The 17,970-nt window shown below is 33.3% G+C and overlaps 1 protein-coding gene and 1 long non-coding RNA gene across 3 annotated transcripts in view; one reads left to right on the forward strand and one right to left on the reverse strand.

Annotated features, from left to right (window-relative positions):
• The window catches only part of Lca5 (lebercilin LCA5), a 72,325-nt gene that overhangs the window by 39,528 nt on the left and 14,827 nt on the right, over positions 1–17,970 (forward strand). The gene's annotated exons all lie outside the window — the stretch shown is intronic.
• The window catches only part of LOC124988365 (uncharacterized), a 55,177-nt gene continuing 48,267 nt past the window's right edge, over positions 11,061–17,970 (reverse strand). The window contains exon 3 of the long non-coding RNA XR_007109422.1: positions 11,061–11,177. This is a non-coding gene — a long non-coding RNA (uncharacterized LOC124988365). The remainder of the gene's footprint in view (positions 11,178–17,970) is intronic.

Genomic DNA, 17,970 nt, shown 5'->3' on the forward strand with positions numbered 1-17,970 from the left:
ATTTTACACACACACATATTTAAGGTATACAATATGGTGTTTTATAAAGGTTTTATGTTTTTCATTTAAGTCCATGATTTATATTTTGAGCTTAATTTTTGTGCAGAGTGTTGAGATTTAGGTAGAGGTAGTCGGTTCTTTTTGGGGGGTTCTGTGGATGCCCAGTTTGCTCTAGCACCATTTGTTAAAGAAGCTATTCTCCCTCCATTGAATTGCTCTGACACCTTTATCAAAAATTAGTTGGACACATTTTTGTGGGTTTCTATTCTGTTCTATTAACCTATGTGTTCATCCCCCTGTTATTACCATACTCTCTTAATTTAGGTTTCATAGTATGCCTTAATACCAGATACAGTGATTCCTCTCATGTTACACTTTGTTTTAAAATTTTTAGCTACTCTAGGTCCTTTGCCTTTCCATATAAATTTTAGAATAAGCTTGTTTATGTGTACAGACACCTTCCTGGGATGTTGACACAAATTGCATTAAACAGATCTGTGAAGAATTGACATCTTTACTATATTAAATCTTCCAATTCTTAAACACAATATGTCTTTTTTTAGGTTATCTTCAATATCTAGATGATCTCAAATCTTTCTGGGTTAAAAAGTTACTTTTGAAATTTTATTTTCAAATTTCAAAGCTTCTGTTATAAAAAATATTTGTACAAAGGGCTGTGAATGCTTTGTGCACACAGAGAAATGACTTGATTTTAGTTTACTCCCAAGTTTTAAGATTATTGGGTTTGTAAGTTCTGAGCCTCCAATTTGAATTAATAGATCTCAACTGCTTTCTTTCTGCAGTAATTGAAATTACATTGGAATCAACATTTAATAGGCAATTATGAAGTTATTTTTCTGAAATCAGCAATCTCACTTCCACTGTCACACCATAGTAGCTCCCTTCTGAGTGGTATAACCTTTGCAACCCATCTGAGGGCATTATTCTCTACTCGAGCTTGCCTTTTCAGACTTCCTAAAACCTTTGACTTTTAGCCTACTAAGTATAGTTATATCTTTCATAATCCCAGTAGTCATTCCAGAATTTGAAATAGTTTCTATTGAATTTCTTACTTGGCTTTGAAATCTAACTTTGGTTTTATGCCTTATTCAATTTTCCAAATTTTATTTTGTCCAAATTAATCTTTTTTCTTCTAACAATAGGTTATAGTCATTACCACTGTTTGGCTAGGGGAAAAAGCTAAGAGCTTGTTTGTGTTGTTTCATTTTGCAAATTAACTCAAATGGTAGGAAGACCTAGATACATCTTGAAATTATGGTAACATCCTAATAGTGTTCTTTCTAAGATCTGTGCTGTTCTTTCCTAAGGATGACTGTCTGTTTGATGTTCAGTTTTGTATTTGTTTTTCTTTTGGTGTAGCTTTCTGTTTTAAAGTCTTTCCTTAAACTGAAACTTATGGCAGGCAGCTTTGTTTATAGCTTATCTCATATCTAGAAGTTTCCAGTACAACTCTTGTTCCTCTCATTGCATTTTATTCTTAAAGGGAGGGGGAAATTGGCATTCTTCAAGTGTAAACTAACTGAGCTACAAAAAACCTTTCCTCTGAACATCAATTTGTAAGTTGGGTGAGGACTCATTTTGTTAGTTGATGGAAGTGACAGAATGTGTAGATACTGATTAATTTAGCAGTACAGTAGTTTAGAAATGGATACATGGTTAGAAACAGCCAAAGGTGTAAGTGGAGACAACCTCATGACAATTGTGTTTCCTCCTATAGGAATCAGCCCACCTGTGTGATAGGGTTTGTTTCAATCCCAGGACAATACCAGGAATAAAGAACTACTTGATGGGGTTAACTTTTTTGAGTTCTGTACAAAGGATAAGCAGCTATATATTTTTTTATTTAGAATTGACTTCATACCTTTATTTTGGCTTTGTTTTGACAAATATATTTATTTTTTCTCAAAATAGTGTTTTTATTTTTTAAAAGTTAAAAAACATTAACTGATACATAAAATATAAAAATTGTGCATATTAATGAGGTGTTGTGTTTTGATACATGTATGCATTACATAATGTTTAAATCATGTTTAACCATATTTATCTCCTCAAATATTTCTTTATGGTGAAAACTATTAAACTCCTTTCTTCTAACTTTTTGAAATGTACAGTACATTATTGTTTTCCATAGTTACCTTACTAAACAAAAGCATACCTCCAGAAATTTATTGACTAGAGTCCTAAATTATCAGTCACATTAATGTTTATTTAATATTTTTATACATATTTAATACTTAAATAAAACTGCAACATATACACAACCTAACTTTTAGAACAGAAAGCCATTTTTTAGTTATATAATGTAGTGATTTTTCAAACTTTTGCTCCAAACACCTAGTTGTATTCTTAAAAATTATCTAGGAACCTCTCCAGTAAAGCTTCTGTTTGTAGGTATATCTATTGCTGCTTACCACATTAGAAATTAAAGTTGAGAACATTTAGAAATATTTCTTTATTCACTAAAATAGAAGACAACTCATTACATTTTATAAAATCTTGTATCTTTCCCAAACCAAAAATAAATCAAGAGTGGCTCATTCCATATATTTGTAAATTTTTTAAATATCTGGGTTAATAGAGGACAGCTGACCCCTCACATTTGCTTCTGCATTCAATCTGTTGGAGTATGTTGTGTTGATAAATGTGAAGAATATTCAGCCTCACACAGATGTCTGTAGTAGTTAGAAGATGGAGGAGTATTTTAGTAGTCTTTTCATATAACTGGATATTCTTCTTTGATATTACACCAAAATGTAATAAGTGATATTGCATCTAAATAGTTACAAAGTTGGATAGGAAGCTGCATCAGAACTTAGTATATTCAGTTACTTTAAAACCTATTGGTGTCTAATCTTATTTGATTGAATGTTTTATCTAGATGTGATTTCACAATATTACACAAGGGTCATTTGGAAAATAGTAATTCATTGAGTTATGTAGATTTTTAAATATTTACATGTTTCATTATATAATATCATGTCATGTAGTCTTTGGAAAAGTCCACTATATTCATGACACAATGTGAGTGAAATTAGCAAATAATATCTTATTATTCTAAAATACTTTTGACCTTGAAGACCCCTAAAAGTGTCTCAGAGATCTTTGGGCATTACTACACCATTCTCTGAGAATCACTGATTTAACATAAGCAGTTCTTTGTTAGCATTTCTTCATTAGTGATTCCCCCATATGCAGTTTCTTTCATGACTACCCAACTCTACCATCTCATTCTGGGCCTGGGACTGGCCTCAAATAGGGGCTCAAGGTAAAGGTACCAATTCTGTCTTAATCCTTTTGTGAAAAAGTTTTCACCTTGTCTTCCTGATAAAGAATGCTGTAGCAGATTAATAGCTATAACCAACAACATGTCATAAAGGAAATATCATGAATTGTAATTATCATAAGAATCCACAATCATTAAATAGGGAATTATCTTCTAAGCTTTATGAAAAGATTTAAAAATGTAATTACATGTACATAATTATTAAGAGAACTCCAGTAAACAGTAGGATATACATTTAGTATGTTAAAATTCCAACTATACTTTTAACATCATGGCATAGAAAGAATTACATTTTGGGAAAAAATAATGAAACTCTTAAGATTTTATCTCTTTTTAGAAATTCATAAAGATTTTGGGAAGTGGTTTGCATATCTTAGAACTCAGGATCATAGAGCTGTGAAAAGAAGTTTGATAGATTTTTCCTATGAGAGACTGGCATTCAAATTTCCTTGGCCCCAAAGCTACCCTTATGTATTTCTTATTAAAATAATGTTCCTCACTGTAAACCATTTTCAAAAGATAATTCAGCATTATCTTCCCTTTGCTCTCTGGACCAAGTAGGTCCATTTCCTTTCCTCTTTCTTTGCCATGACTTACCTCTAGTTCCTGGGGATCTGCTCTAAAAGATTTTCTGCCCTTTTGTCCTTCAAAAACCCAAATCTGGAAGCCTTTGACTCACCTACCTGTTCTGAGTTATTTTTAACAAGAGGAGCTAATTAAGACAGAAAATGGAGGTCAACCCAACAGGTCAGCTCTGTTCTTGTCCTACTCTGACTTTGTGTAACTCCTCTAACCTCCAGGTTTCAGTTGATTTGTCTGAGGAATTAAATGGTATGATTTCTGAAGTGACTTTCAAATCTAAAATCTGAGGAGTTCGAAGTCATGCTTTTAAAACTTTCATGTACCAAAAGTGTTTTAGCATGGTGCACTTTTATTCCCCTTTACCAACACCAAAATTAAGGAATGTTGGAGAGATGAAAACTTCCCAATGTTGAAAACAAATTGCTTGTAAAATAAAATATCATTCATTGAAATCTTAAGTTTTACAATATAATAATCTAAGGAATTACTAAATTTTATATATACATGTATACATACACATACATATAAATAATATATAAAAGCAGTTTACATTTCTGGAGGGAAAAGATTTTTAATGAAATTATGAGATCTGTTACACAAGCGGTAAAATTTAGAATGATTTCAGAAATTGACTTTTTTCAGGGACGTTAGAAACTACCCATTTATTTTTAGACAGTTACTAAAGCAATTTTATGTTAATATTTAAGAGAAGGTTTAGTTGAGAAAGTAATACAAGCACTAAAAAATGGGCTTAAAAATTTAAATAATACAAAAAGGTATGCAATGATGACTTCTATTCTGTTTGTAGACCCATTTTCAAAAAATACTTTGAAGAAATTGTCTCTGCCTATGCAAGCTTGTATCTGTATATTAATGTCATGTTTTTCATCCTCTTACTAGAGGTAGTAGCAGGTTATACATTGCTCAATATGTTGTTTTTCATGGAAAAGTATTTTTGGCACTTTTTACATAGCTTGGTGTACATATATATCATATACACAAACTTGCACATACAAAGTCAGTTTCATGCTTTTTATTTTTCTATTTTATTGTAAACAAATGGGGTACAACTTGTTTCTCTGTTTGTAAATGAAGTAGAGGCATACCATTTGTGTAATCATACATTTACATAGGATAATGGTGTTTGATTCATTCTGTTATTTTTCCTTTTTCTCCCAAGTTTCATGCTTTTTAAAAGTTTTAAAAGGTGCATACTAGTCTGTGTAGATATGTCATAATATGATGAACCTTTATTTTTAATATATTGGTTTCTTGTTCTGGAGTTGTATTAAAGATGCATGGCATTAAACATAATAGTGTGTGTGTGTCTGTGTGTGTGTGTGTGTGTGTGTGTGTGAGAGAGAGAGACAGAGAGAGAGAGATGTGTATTAGTTACAATGGAAATTCCTAGAAGAGGAAGTCCTTGTCTCAGTAAAGCATTTTAAAATCATCTTTGGTTACTTGTTCATAAAAAGGTTTGTAAAGAGTACTATCGGCTAATGGTATTTTCTTAGAGCAATTAAAGTTAAAATTTCCTATTTTGGGAGTATTAAATTGGTCTTTCTTATTATTTTCATCAAAGAGATTTTACAGCAATTGTATTTTGTGAAAGTATCTTTAATATGGAAACACTGATGAGCTTTGCCTATTTATTTGACTCAGAAATTACTGACTTGGAATTTGAGGCTAAATAAAAAATTATTTAGTTTTTATCATAAGTATGCTGTTAACTAGCACCTAACTCTTAACCTATTAAGTTCCTAATGAAATTTGGAATTACATACATACAATACATATGAACAAGATTCAAATTCTTCGTATATAGCATGCTAGCTTTATGATATAAGACACTTATATTATCTGAACCTCAGTTTCTAGTCTATAAAACCCCACAGATGGTGATTGTAACAGTGTTAAAGTTCATAATGAGGTGGTTAGCTCTGTGCTTTGTATTTACCTGACATGTAATATATGAAAGAAGGAAAGAGGGGAGGGAAGGAGAGAAAGAAAGAGGGGAAAAGAAGGAATGCACTGGAAGTAAAGTACATTAATTGAAAGTAAATATATATCTGAGTACTGTAGTACTCTCAGTTTGAAAGACTATAGAACTTCGTTTTTCAAATTGACTTTAAGAATTCTTTTGTTTTGAAAGTTTTGAAACTACTGATATGTTGGTCTATTGGCTTTTCACATTTTGGCAGTTCTTCACAATCAAATGAATGCCAGCCTGCTTTGTGGTGGTGACTGGTGAGATAGGTTGCAGAAAGGGCTTTAGAAACTCACTTTCACAGCAACTTGAAGCAACCTCTGAAACACTTCCATGGGGAACTCTCTAATCCAACAGAAACATTTTAACTATTGAAGAAACTGAGACAGAGGTGTTATTTGCCTTTTTCTAGGTCACAGAGGATTGTATAGATCATGAGAACCATGTGTCTGGGACTAGAATTGTATTCTTCTGTCTCCCATTCTGTTGCTCTATTATTCTATTTTCTTTTTAATATAATTCTTGAATTTTGTCACATTAAAAAGCTGAGTAATAGGTTCCTCTGATAGTACTTTTTCATTATTTTTAATAAGTAATAAAATTAAAATAAGTAATTAAAATTTTGGCTATTTTATCAGTATCTTCTGATGAAATGATTTACAAACTATAAAGGGACAAATTATTTTTTCAGAATCTTTCATATGCTTATTCTGCATTTGTGATGATTTATTGAGCATAGGAACCACCTCTGAAATGTTTTATTTTCATTACTAACTATAGTAAATACCATGGAATAAATTCTAACTGTTGGAAGACAAAAGTTCAGAGTAAGGAAAGAGTTACAAACATTTTAAGGAAAGCAGTTTCATGAATACAGGGATAAGCCTCACTGTTTAGGGTAGGCTTGTGGTGCAAAGAGGATGCATACTATTGGATTATAAGTTTGCTTCTAACCTGTCCCACTCAAAAGCACAATAAGAAACAGATAGCTCATATACATGAGCTCCGTCTCCAGATTCAGATAAATTATATCCCAGAGGATTGAAGAGCCTTGCAATGTGATTTCTGATCCTTTGGTCAGTGTACTTTCAGGAGTTAGAAAGACTAAAGGAGGGTTAACAGAGTGAGAAAAGGCAAGTACCAATGTTTTTAAGAGTAGCAGAGATTGATATTATATTATGAATTAGTAGCTTAATGCCAATCTCAAATTTTGGAACATGTTTTGGAAATTATTGCTAAGAACCGTCCTTTATTTTACTACTTTAGATTGGTTCATGAAGATATATCTACTATATTCCCTCATATATACATACATATATATATATATATATATACACACACACACATGTACTCTATACCTATATTCTTGTACTATACACACACACACACACTATATATATATATATATATAAAACATGCATTTATATTTTACAGATGTATATTATATCTACTATAGTCTAGTGGATATGTTGTATAGTCAATACAATATACACGGTATATAGTTAATATTGTCTGTCTTTCATGTTTTTTTTAATGCAGTAATATGGACTGATTGAGAATAATGTTAGAAAGCTTCATAGTTGGATCTTTAACTGTGCCCAAATGGTGCAGATACAGTGTCAACTGGAGAGAAAGTTTCTAGGGGGTGCTTTGGGCTACCATCCTAGGTCCTATCCCTTTCAGTTTATTGGTGAATTTCACCAGGCTCTTAAAGGACAAGAACAAGTCTCATTTGATTTTGTGTTCGTAACATCTGATAGACTAGTTGGTATAGAATTAGTTCTTTTTAAAAGAATGAATGGATGGATGGATGAAATAAAGTGGCATTCACGACAGGTTCACTAAAAGGAGGAACCCCTAATTTGATGAATGATAACATGAAGATTGAGTTGGTCTCCCTAAGCTCAAAATCTGACCTCAAACAAGCAAGATAGAATTTGAACTGGTTAACTATTAAGGCTTCATTTTTAAAAGATTTGTCTTAATGGGTATCATATATGAACTCCTGACTTGAAAATAATTCAGGTTTTAAAAATATATGACAGTTTATGAGCATAAAATCATATTGCTACTTAAAAAGTTAATAGAAGGGAGGGAAGAAATGCTGGGGAGTTACATTGGCCACATTATATTGTTATATTGTGTGTATGTATGAATATATAATAACAAATCCCATCAATATGTACAACTGTAATGCACCAATAAAAAAAGAGGGAAAAAAAAAAGTTAATAGAAGAGAAAAACAAGTGTGGTGGTGCTCTATTCCTGGGAGGTAATAGTAGCTATAACTTTACTGGTCAGATTACATCTAAAAACAGGTACCAAATTTTAGGTAACAAGCTGACATGTAAAGAGCAAATAGAATAATCATTATGTTGAAAATGGTATAAGAGAAGCGGTGGAATAAATATGGAATCATGGATTAGATTGGGGGAAAATAACTTTATTACTTAAAGGCCTGTTGCATGGAAGAGGGGAAATAGATCTGCTTTTTGATGTTGTTTTAAGTCAGTGCAAATCCAATGAATATTACTAGTTTCCACTCATTTATAAGGAAGAGCTTTCAAATAATTGAAATTGCAGAGGTATTTTTGTAGAGGCTGGAGGTTCCTCTTGTGGGACTATCATAAAAAAACATTTCTAGAAGGTAGGCCAGTGAGATAAGCTCCAGTCTCCTTGCTTATACTAAGGTCTGTGTTCAGAACTAAGCTAGAAAAACACTGAACAGGCATTAAACAATTGAGATGGATGGTCCTGTTTTTTTTTTTTTTTTAAAGAAATATGTACAAAACTTTTAATGAAGAAAAATACACACACATCTAGAGAAGATTTTCCATGTAAAAATGTTTGAGAGGCAATAAAAATTTACACAGCATATGTCTATAACACTTAGTTGAAACAAACACATGACCATCAAGACTAATGAATTGCTGCTTATTTTTAAATTTGTGTTATTTTCTGATTTTTTTCATTGACAGATTCAACTTTGTGTATTTACTAAATATATCTTGGTATTTTAACATATACACATAAGGTAAATGACTAAATCTAGTGAATTAACACATGCATTATTTCATATAATTGACACTTTTGTGCTTACAAAGTATTGCATTCATTCTATAAGTATTTATTAAGAACCTAAGGGGCTGGGGATACAGCTCAGTTGGTAGAGTGCTTGCCTTGAAGCACGAGGCCCTGGGTTCAATCTCCAGCACCGCAAAAAAAAAAGTAATACACTACACTCATTATGTGGTACAACAAAGGTCTTGACCTTCTTACTCCTATTAAAATAAAAATTTTCAGACATTCAGTAACAATATGCCAACACTCCACTCCACAGTATCTGGTGACCACAATTTTATTCTTAAATTTCTAACTTCCACAAGTGAGTCAGATGCTCCTGCAACTGACTTTTGTGTCTGCCTTATTTCACTTAATGCAAGGACCTGCATATTCATCCTGTGTCACTTTAAATGACAAGGTATTTTTTTCTTATGGCTAAATAGTGCATAAACACCACATTTTCACTCATCAAATCATTGATGGGCACAATAGATTGAGTCCATATCTTGACTATTGAGAACAATGCACTGCACACAACTGTGGAGCTAACTTTTCAATATCCTGATTTAGTCTCATGGATACATATTGAGTACTGACATTTCTGGATCACAGGGTCATTCTACATTTAATTTTTTATATGAGGTCCTTGGGATTCAGCCCAAGGGTGCTATACAACTAAACTACAACACAAGCCCTTTTAAAATTGATCAAGACATGGTTTTTCTAAGTGTCTGTGATTTGCCTCAAACTTGAAATCCTTTTGCATGCCTCCCAATTAGCTGGTATCACAAGCATTTAACACTGTAATTTCCTATTTTTTATTTATTTAAAAAACTTCCAGGGCTGGGGCTATAGCTCAGTGACAGAGGGCTTGCCTAGCATTTATGAGGCACTGGGTTCAATCCTCAGCACCACATAAAATAAACAAATAAAACAAAGGCATTATGTTCATTTTCCAAAATGACTATTTAATATACTGTTGGTTTGTTTGATGGACAGATCAATAAAGATTAAGGTAAGCATGGCTTAATCAAAGTAACAAAACAAAACATTTGGAATTGAATATTAGGATAGTGAGAGTTATGAATTATCAAAAGAACACTAACAACTTGAAGGAAGTTTAGTGAGCTAAATTAAGACAAAAATGTTTACTATAAATAAGCAGAAATTGTATATGTGAAGCATTCCTTAAAAAAGTATCTGAGAGAGGCATACATGGTGAGCAAAATTGTAATCCTAGCAATGTGGGAGGTTGAGCAAGGAGGACCCTAAGTTCAAGGACAGTCTAGGCAACTTAGGGAAATTCTATAAAAATTTAAAACTATAGAATATATAAACAGAAGTGCAATATATATAATAATATATGAATTATAGATATAAGTATACATATAATAAAAATATATAAAGGGTAGTGGGAGAGGAATCGAAGCATGCCACTATGAAAATCAATAAACCACGTTAAACAAGTAGAAAAAAAATGATAAGAAATATAAAAAAAAAACTTTCAAGGTAGGAATAGTGAGTTCTTCACTTTTAAAAATTAATTTGATTATAAATGCATTATTACGAAACACAAATCAAGACAAAAACTTGACTAACAGAATTAAATCTAAAAGAAGGAATCAAGTCAGTTTTGGGAGAGAGCGTAAGGAGAAACAGAGCATGGCCTGCTCTCACAAGTGTCTCTGGGGTCCTCCAGCCCTAGGTAAGTGAATGAGCAAGGGATCTAGAGACAGGTTGCAGCCTCTGCCCTGCAGACCCCCTGGAGTTTCCACTGCACTGCCCACTGGCTGGCCCAGTCTGTGAAGGACCTGCAAGCCTCTTTGTTTACACCTGGATGACAAGATGGCTGTGAGTGCCATGACCAGCATGGCCAAACTCTCAGTTCAAGCAAGGGGTGAAGGTGAATTGTAAAATAACAATTGACACACAGATTTTGAAGATTAAGCTTGGGATTAGGGTGGAGCTCTGCCCTCTGATGTAAATGATGTAAATGTATATCCAAAAAGACCAAGTTTCTGTAGTTCTCTAACGTCACATCTCTATATAAGTTTTGCTGAGCAGGCTGCAGGCATTCCCACTCCTCTTCAGTAAAATCAATGGCCACATCCCTGAAGGTCAACCATTCCATTTCTTGGTGCTCAGGAGCCAGGCTTGCTCCTTGGGGATCTTCAGCAACCGCACAGCAGAACAACTGGGTACTCCAAACCGTGAGAGTGAATCCTAGCGCCGAGTCTGGTTCTGTTTTAACAAATACAATATTGTTATTTAAGTGTATATTATTTTGTTAATTAATAAAAATAAGGTAAAATCTGTTATCCTTTTAGTTTATAAAAAATTTGTTATGTTAATCCTTTATTTCTCTCTGTTAAATAGTAACAATTCTATAATATTTCCTTTTGGAAAAAAAGTTGAGGTACCTTAAAATTTTTGTTTTGTTTGTAGACATTTTGAAATTTATAGTAAAGTAGTAGGGAAAATACCTCAAGTCCTATCAACCAAAGGTAACTACTATTGCATTTTCTTCTTTTCTTCATTTAGTAATTTTTTATTTCTTAAAATGATTTTAACTTTTTCCCATATATGGAATATTTTGAACATATGGAAAAGAGATATTTAAAAGATTAAATATCCTACTTGATATTTTCCTACTTTTGCCTTAGAACTTATTTTTAAAAATAAGATGTTGAAGTTCCCCTGTATACTTTCTCCAAACATCCTTCTACTCTTCTCTCCTCAGAAGTAACTACTTCCCTAAGAGTTGTTGGACGTTACCTTCCTAACCATTTTATTTTCTTAACATATTTTCAGAAATATTTTTATTTTCCATAAGTAGTACATGTGCATTAATAAGTAGCACAAGTTCATTTAAAAAAATGAAAAAATAAAAACATTAAAAAATTTTTATTTTTACAGACACCATTTTGATTCATTGTACACAAATGGGGTACAACTTTTCATTTCTATGGTTGTACATGATGTAACTTCATACATACCATTTGTGTAATCGTACATAGGGTAATGATGTCTGTCTCATTCCACCATCTTTCATACCTCCACCTTCTCCCCACCTCATTTCCTTCTACATAATCCAGAGTTCCTCCATTCTTCTCTTACTCTCCACCCCCAGTATGTATTATCATCCACTTATCAGGGAAAACATTCGGCCTTTGGTTTTTTGGGATTGGCTTATTTCACTTAGCATGATATTCTCCAGTTCCATCCATTTATCTGCAAATGCCATATTTTATTCTTCTTTATGACTGGATAATATTCCACTGTGCATATACACCACAGTTTCTTTATCCATTCATCTGTTAAAGGGCATCTAGGTTGGTTCCACAGTCTAGCTATTGTGAATTGAGCTGCTATGAGCATTGATGTGGCTGCATTACTGTAGTATGCTGATTTTAAGTCCTTTGGGTATAAACCGAGGAGTGGGTTTACTGAGTCAAAAGGTGGGTCCATTCCAGGTTTTCTGAGGACTCTCCATACTGCCTTCCAGAATGGCTGCACCAATTTGTAACTCCACCAGCAATGTACAAGTGTGCCTTTTCCCCACATCCATGCCAACATCTATTATTGCTTGTGTTCTTGATAATAGCTATTCTAATTAGAGTTAAGATGAAATCTTAGGGTGGTTTTAATTTGCATTTCTCTAATTACTACAGATGTTGAACACTTTTTTGTATATTTATTAATCACCTGTATATCTTCTGTAAAGTGTCTGTTCAGTTCCTCCGCCCATTTATTGAATGGGTTCTTTGTATTTTTGATGTAAAATTATGTACGTTCTTTATAAATTTTGGAGATTAGTGCTCTATCTGAAGTGCATGTGGAAAAGATTTTCTCCCACTCTGTAGGCTCTCTTTTCACATTATTGTTTGTATCCTTTGCTGAGAAAAAGCTTTTTAGTTTGAATCCATCCCATTTATTGATTGTTGCTTTCATTTCTAGCACTTTGGGAGTCTTGTTAAGGAAGTCGGATCCTAAGCCAACATGATGAAGATTCAGGCCTACTTTTTCTTCTATTTGGTGCAGGGCCTCTGATCTAATTCCTAGTCCTTGATCCATTTTGAGTTGAGTTTTATGCAGGGTGAGAGAAATAAATGAAATAAAAACATTCTGACCGCTTTTAGCATCTGAGTGTGTATGCTGGATATTTCCATCCATTAGTATGTGCCACATTATGTAAGTATTCATCTGTATGTGTGTATGTGGAATAATTATTTTAAATGATAAATTGTGTTGAATTTCATCAAATGCTTTTTTTCCCTATGAAAATGTTTAAATGTTTTTTCTTATTAACATTGTAAATTACATTTAGATTTCCTCCCTGTGGTCCTGATACTGGGGATTGAACCCAGGAGTGTTTTACCACTGAGCTCCATTCCCTACTTTTTTTATTTTTTACTTTGAGACAGGGTCTTGCTAAGTTGAAACTGGCTTTAAGCTTGTGATCCTCCTGCTTCTGCTCCTTATGTACCTGGAATTACATGCATGTGCTACCATTTCCAGCCACATAATGAACGACTCTGATTCTTTGCTTTCTTGGGATTGATGCTATTGCTTAATTCTTTTTTTGCTAATATATGGAATTTTTTGCAACAATATTAATGAAGAAGGATGGCCTATGATTTTACTTTTTAAGCTGTCCTTATCCTCTTTTTGCATTTGCATTCATTTAATTTGATTGCATATGTAATATTTCTTACCCACTTTTGACACCAAGATTATAAAAATTGTGGTCTGGGGTTATGGCTCAGTGATCGATTACTTGCTTAGAATATATGAGACCCTGAGTTCAAGCCCCAGCACTGCCAAAAAAACCAAAAAGATTATAAAAATTTTCATCAAGAATGATTTTTTTAGCTGTGTGCGGTGGCGCATGCTGTAAGCCCAGCAGCTTGAGAGGCTAAGGCAGGAGGATAGTGAGTTCAAAACCAGCCTCAGCAAAAGCAAGACACTATGCTACTCAGTGATACTCTGTCGCTAAATAAAATACAAAATAGGGCTAGGGTTGCGTGGCTTAGTGGTCAAGTATCCCTGAGTTCAATCCCCAGTACCCAAAAATAATGATTTTTTTTTTAGAACTCTTCCTTGTCCTCCTTCAGATGATAAAAGATAGCTATATCTGTTTCTTAAAATTTTTTAAAACCTTGTGAATTTAATGCTTATTCAGAAGTTTGTTTTTGTCTTTATTTTTTCCACCTTATCCATTTAATAGTTTATAAATAGATTCTTGTCTCATATTTCATTTTTAGTTATTTGGTTATGTTTGTTTATTTCAGTTCAGATTCTGTATTTGTTGTCATTTTTTAATAATTTATTAATTTTGATTCATTGTAAACAAATGGGGTACAACTTGTTTCTCTGGTTGTACATGAAGTAGAGTCATACCATTTGTGTAATCATACAGGTACATAGGGTAATGACGCTTGTCTCATTCTGTTATTTTTCGTTGCCCCACCCCTCCCACCCCTCTTTTTCCTCTATACAATCCATCCTTCCTCCATTCTTGCCTCCCTCCCACCCCGTTATGTATCATCATCTGCTTATCAGAGAGATCATTCGGCCTTTGGTTTTCTGGGATTGACTTATCTCACTTAGCATGATATTCTCCAACTTCATCCATTTGCCTGCAAATGCCATGATTTTATTATTCTTTATGGCTGAGTAGTATTCCATTGTGTATATATACCACAGTTTCTTTATCCATTCATCAATTGAAGGACATCTAGGTTGGTTCCACAATCTGGCTATGGTGAATTGAGCAACTGTGAACATTGATGTGGCTGCATCACTGTAGTACGATGATTTTAAGTCCTTTGGGTATAGGCCAAGGAGTGGGATAGCTGGGTCAAATGGTGGTTCCATTCCAAGTTTTCTAAGGAATCTCCACACTGCTTTCCAGAGTGACTGCACCAATTTTCAGTCCCACTAGCAATGTATGAGTGCACCTTTTCCCCCACATCTCGCCAATACCTTTTGTTACTTGTATTCTTGATAATAGCCATTCTAATTGGGGTAGGATGAAATCTTAGGGTAGTTTTAATTTACATTTCTCTTATTACTAGAGATGTTGAACATTTTTTCATGTATCTATTGATTGCTTGTAGATCTTCTGTGAAGTGTCTGCTCTTTTCCTTAGCCCATTTATTGATTGGGTTAGTTGTATTCTTGGTGTAAAGTTTTTTGAGTTCTTTATAGATTCTCGAGATCCGTGCTCTTTCTGAATTGTGTGTGGCAAAGATTTTATTCCACTCTGTAGGCTCTCTCTTCACATTGCTAATAGTTTCCAAAGCACAAGAAATAAAAGTAGGAATCAATAATTGGGATAGATTCAAACCAAAAAGCTTTTCTTTAGTAAAGGAAACTATCAGCAATGTTGTCATTGTTTTTTAGTATGTATTTTTATTACCATATAGGATTCACTGTGATATTTCTTTATATACATACACCATACATTCATCACTTCCATCTACCTGTCTTCCACCCAAAACTCCTCTCCCAACAAACCATTCCCAGTTTCTACTTTCAGATTGACTTTTTAAAAAATTCCATAAATGAAAGAGTACATGTTATGTTTGTCTTTCCATATATGGCTTATTTCATTTAACACAATGTCCTTGAATTCCATCCATTTTGCTGCAAATGGATTTCATTCTTTGTGGCTGAAAAATACTCCATTTGGTATGTATCCCATGTTTTCTTTCCCATTCATCTGTTGATGGGCACATAGGTGGATTCTTTATCTTAGCTATTATGAACACTGCTGCAATAAAAATGCACATGTGGTATCTGTTTGTATACTGATTTTATTTCTTTTGGATATATACTCAGGGCTATGATAACTTGATCATATGATAGTTGTATTTTCAGTTTTGAGGAATCTCCATGCCATTTTCCATAATGGCTTTACTAATTTGCCTTCCTACTGATGGTGTATAAGGGTTCCTTTCTTCTCTACATCCTTTCCAACATTTGTTATTTTTTGTCTTTTTGAAAATAGCCATTCTAACTAGGTGAGATGGTATCTCATTGTAGTTTTGATTAACATTTCCCTTTTGGCTAAAGATATTGAGCATTTTTTCATGTATTTATTGGCTGTATTTTTCTGAACAGTGTATTTTGATCATTTGCTCATTTTTTAGTTGGATTACTTTTCTTAAGTTTTTTGAGTACTTTATTTATTCTGAGTATCAACCTTCTCTGAGAAGAATAGCTGACAAATATTTTCTCCCATTCTGTAGGTTATTTTTCATTCAGTTAGTTGTTTTCTTTGCTGTGTAGAAACTTTTAAAATTGCTATAATCCCATTGTCAATTGTGCTTTTGTTTTCTGTGCTTTGGGAGTTGTATAGAGAAAGTGTGCCTATACCAATTATTTTGAAGTGCTTCCCCAATGTTTTCCCCCATTAGTTTCAGAATTCCATGTCTTATATTAAGGTCTTTAATCTGTTTTTTAATTGATTCTTCTGTAGGATGAGAGGATCAGGTTTCAATCTGCTGCATGTGGATAACCAGTTTCCCTAGCCCCATTTGTTGAAAAGGTCATCCTTTCTAAATTGTATTATTTTGGGACCTTTGTTGAATCAGTTGGCTATAGCTGTATGAATTTACTTTTAGGATCTCTATTCCATTTCATGGGTCTATATGTCTGTTTTTATACCAATACCATAATGTTTGGTTACTATAACTCTAGAATGCCTTGAAATCATATATTGTGATGCCTCCAGCTTTGTTCTTTTTGCTCAAGATTGTTTTGACTATTTGGGGTCTTTTGTGCTTCCATATGAATTTTAGAATTGTTTTTACTAGTTCTGTGAAGAATGTCATTTTTAAAAAATATTTTTAGTTATAGATGGACACAATATCTTTATTTTGTTTACTTTTATGTGGTGTTGAAGATCAAACCCAGTGCCTCACATGTGCTAGGCAAGCACTCTACCACTGAGCCACAACCCCAGCCCCAAGAATGTCATTTTTATTTTCATGGGGATTGTATTGAATCTGTAGATGGCTTTGGGCACTAAGGACATTTTAACAATATTGAGTCTTCTAGTCCATGAACATGTATGTCCTTCCACCGTTTAGTGTTATTTTCAGTTTCTTTCTTCAGGTTTAAATTTTCTTTATAGCAGTCTTTCACCTCCTTAATTAGGTTTATTCCTAGGTATTTTATTTTTGTGGCTATTTGTGAATGAGGTTGTTCTCATGAGTTCTTTCTCAGCAAAATAATTTTTAGTATATAGAAAAATTACTGATTTTTGTACATTATTTTTACATATTGCTGCTCTACTGAATTTATTAGTTCTAACAGCCTTGTGGTGGAATTCTAGGTTTTTCTATTGACTTCCTTTCTATGCTCTAGTTTTGTTTGTGGTGAGATCTTATTGTGTTGTCCAGGCTGATTTTGAGCTAGTGGACTCAAGTGATCTTCCCATCTGTTTCCTTGGTAGCAGGGACTACAGGCATGTGCTACCACACTCAGCTCCCCTTTTTGTATGCTTTTTATTTATTTTTCTCAAATAATTGCTTTAGCTAAAACTTCTAGTACTATATTGAATAAGAGCTACAAGAATGGATACCTTTGTCTTGTTCCTGACCTTAGAGGAAATGCTTTCAGTTTTTCACCATTCGATATGATGTTGGCTATAGGTTTATCATCTAGCCTTTATTTTGTTGAGGTGTGATCCTTCTATATCTAATTCGTTCAGGGCTTTTATCATGACGGGATGTTGAACTTTATCAAATGCTTCTTCATCTGTTGAACTGATCATATGATTTTATCCTTCTATTATGTGGTGTATTATGTTTATTGATTTGTATGTTTTGAACCATTCTTAAATCTCTGGAATGAAAACACCTTGATAATGGCATATGATCTTTTTGATATATGCTGTTAAATTAAATTTACTAGTATTTTGTTGAGAATTTTTACATCTTTGTTCATCCTTTCTATGGATGAAATAGTGGTGTTTTCCTCTTGGCTGCCTCTGTGGGCATGCTCACTAGGAATGGGACCAGAGACA

Source organism: Sciurus carolinensis, chromosome 7, assembly GCF_902686445.1.
Source record: "Sciurus carolinensis chromosome 7, mSciCar1.2, whole genome shotgun sequence".
In the NCBI taxonomy this organism is placed as follows: Eukaryota; Metazoa; Chordata; class Mammalia; order Rodentia; family Sciuridae; genus Sciurus; species Sciurus carolinensis.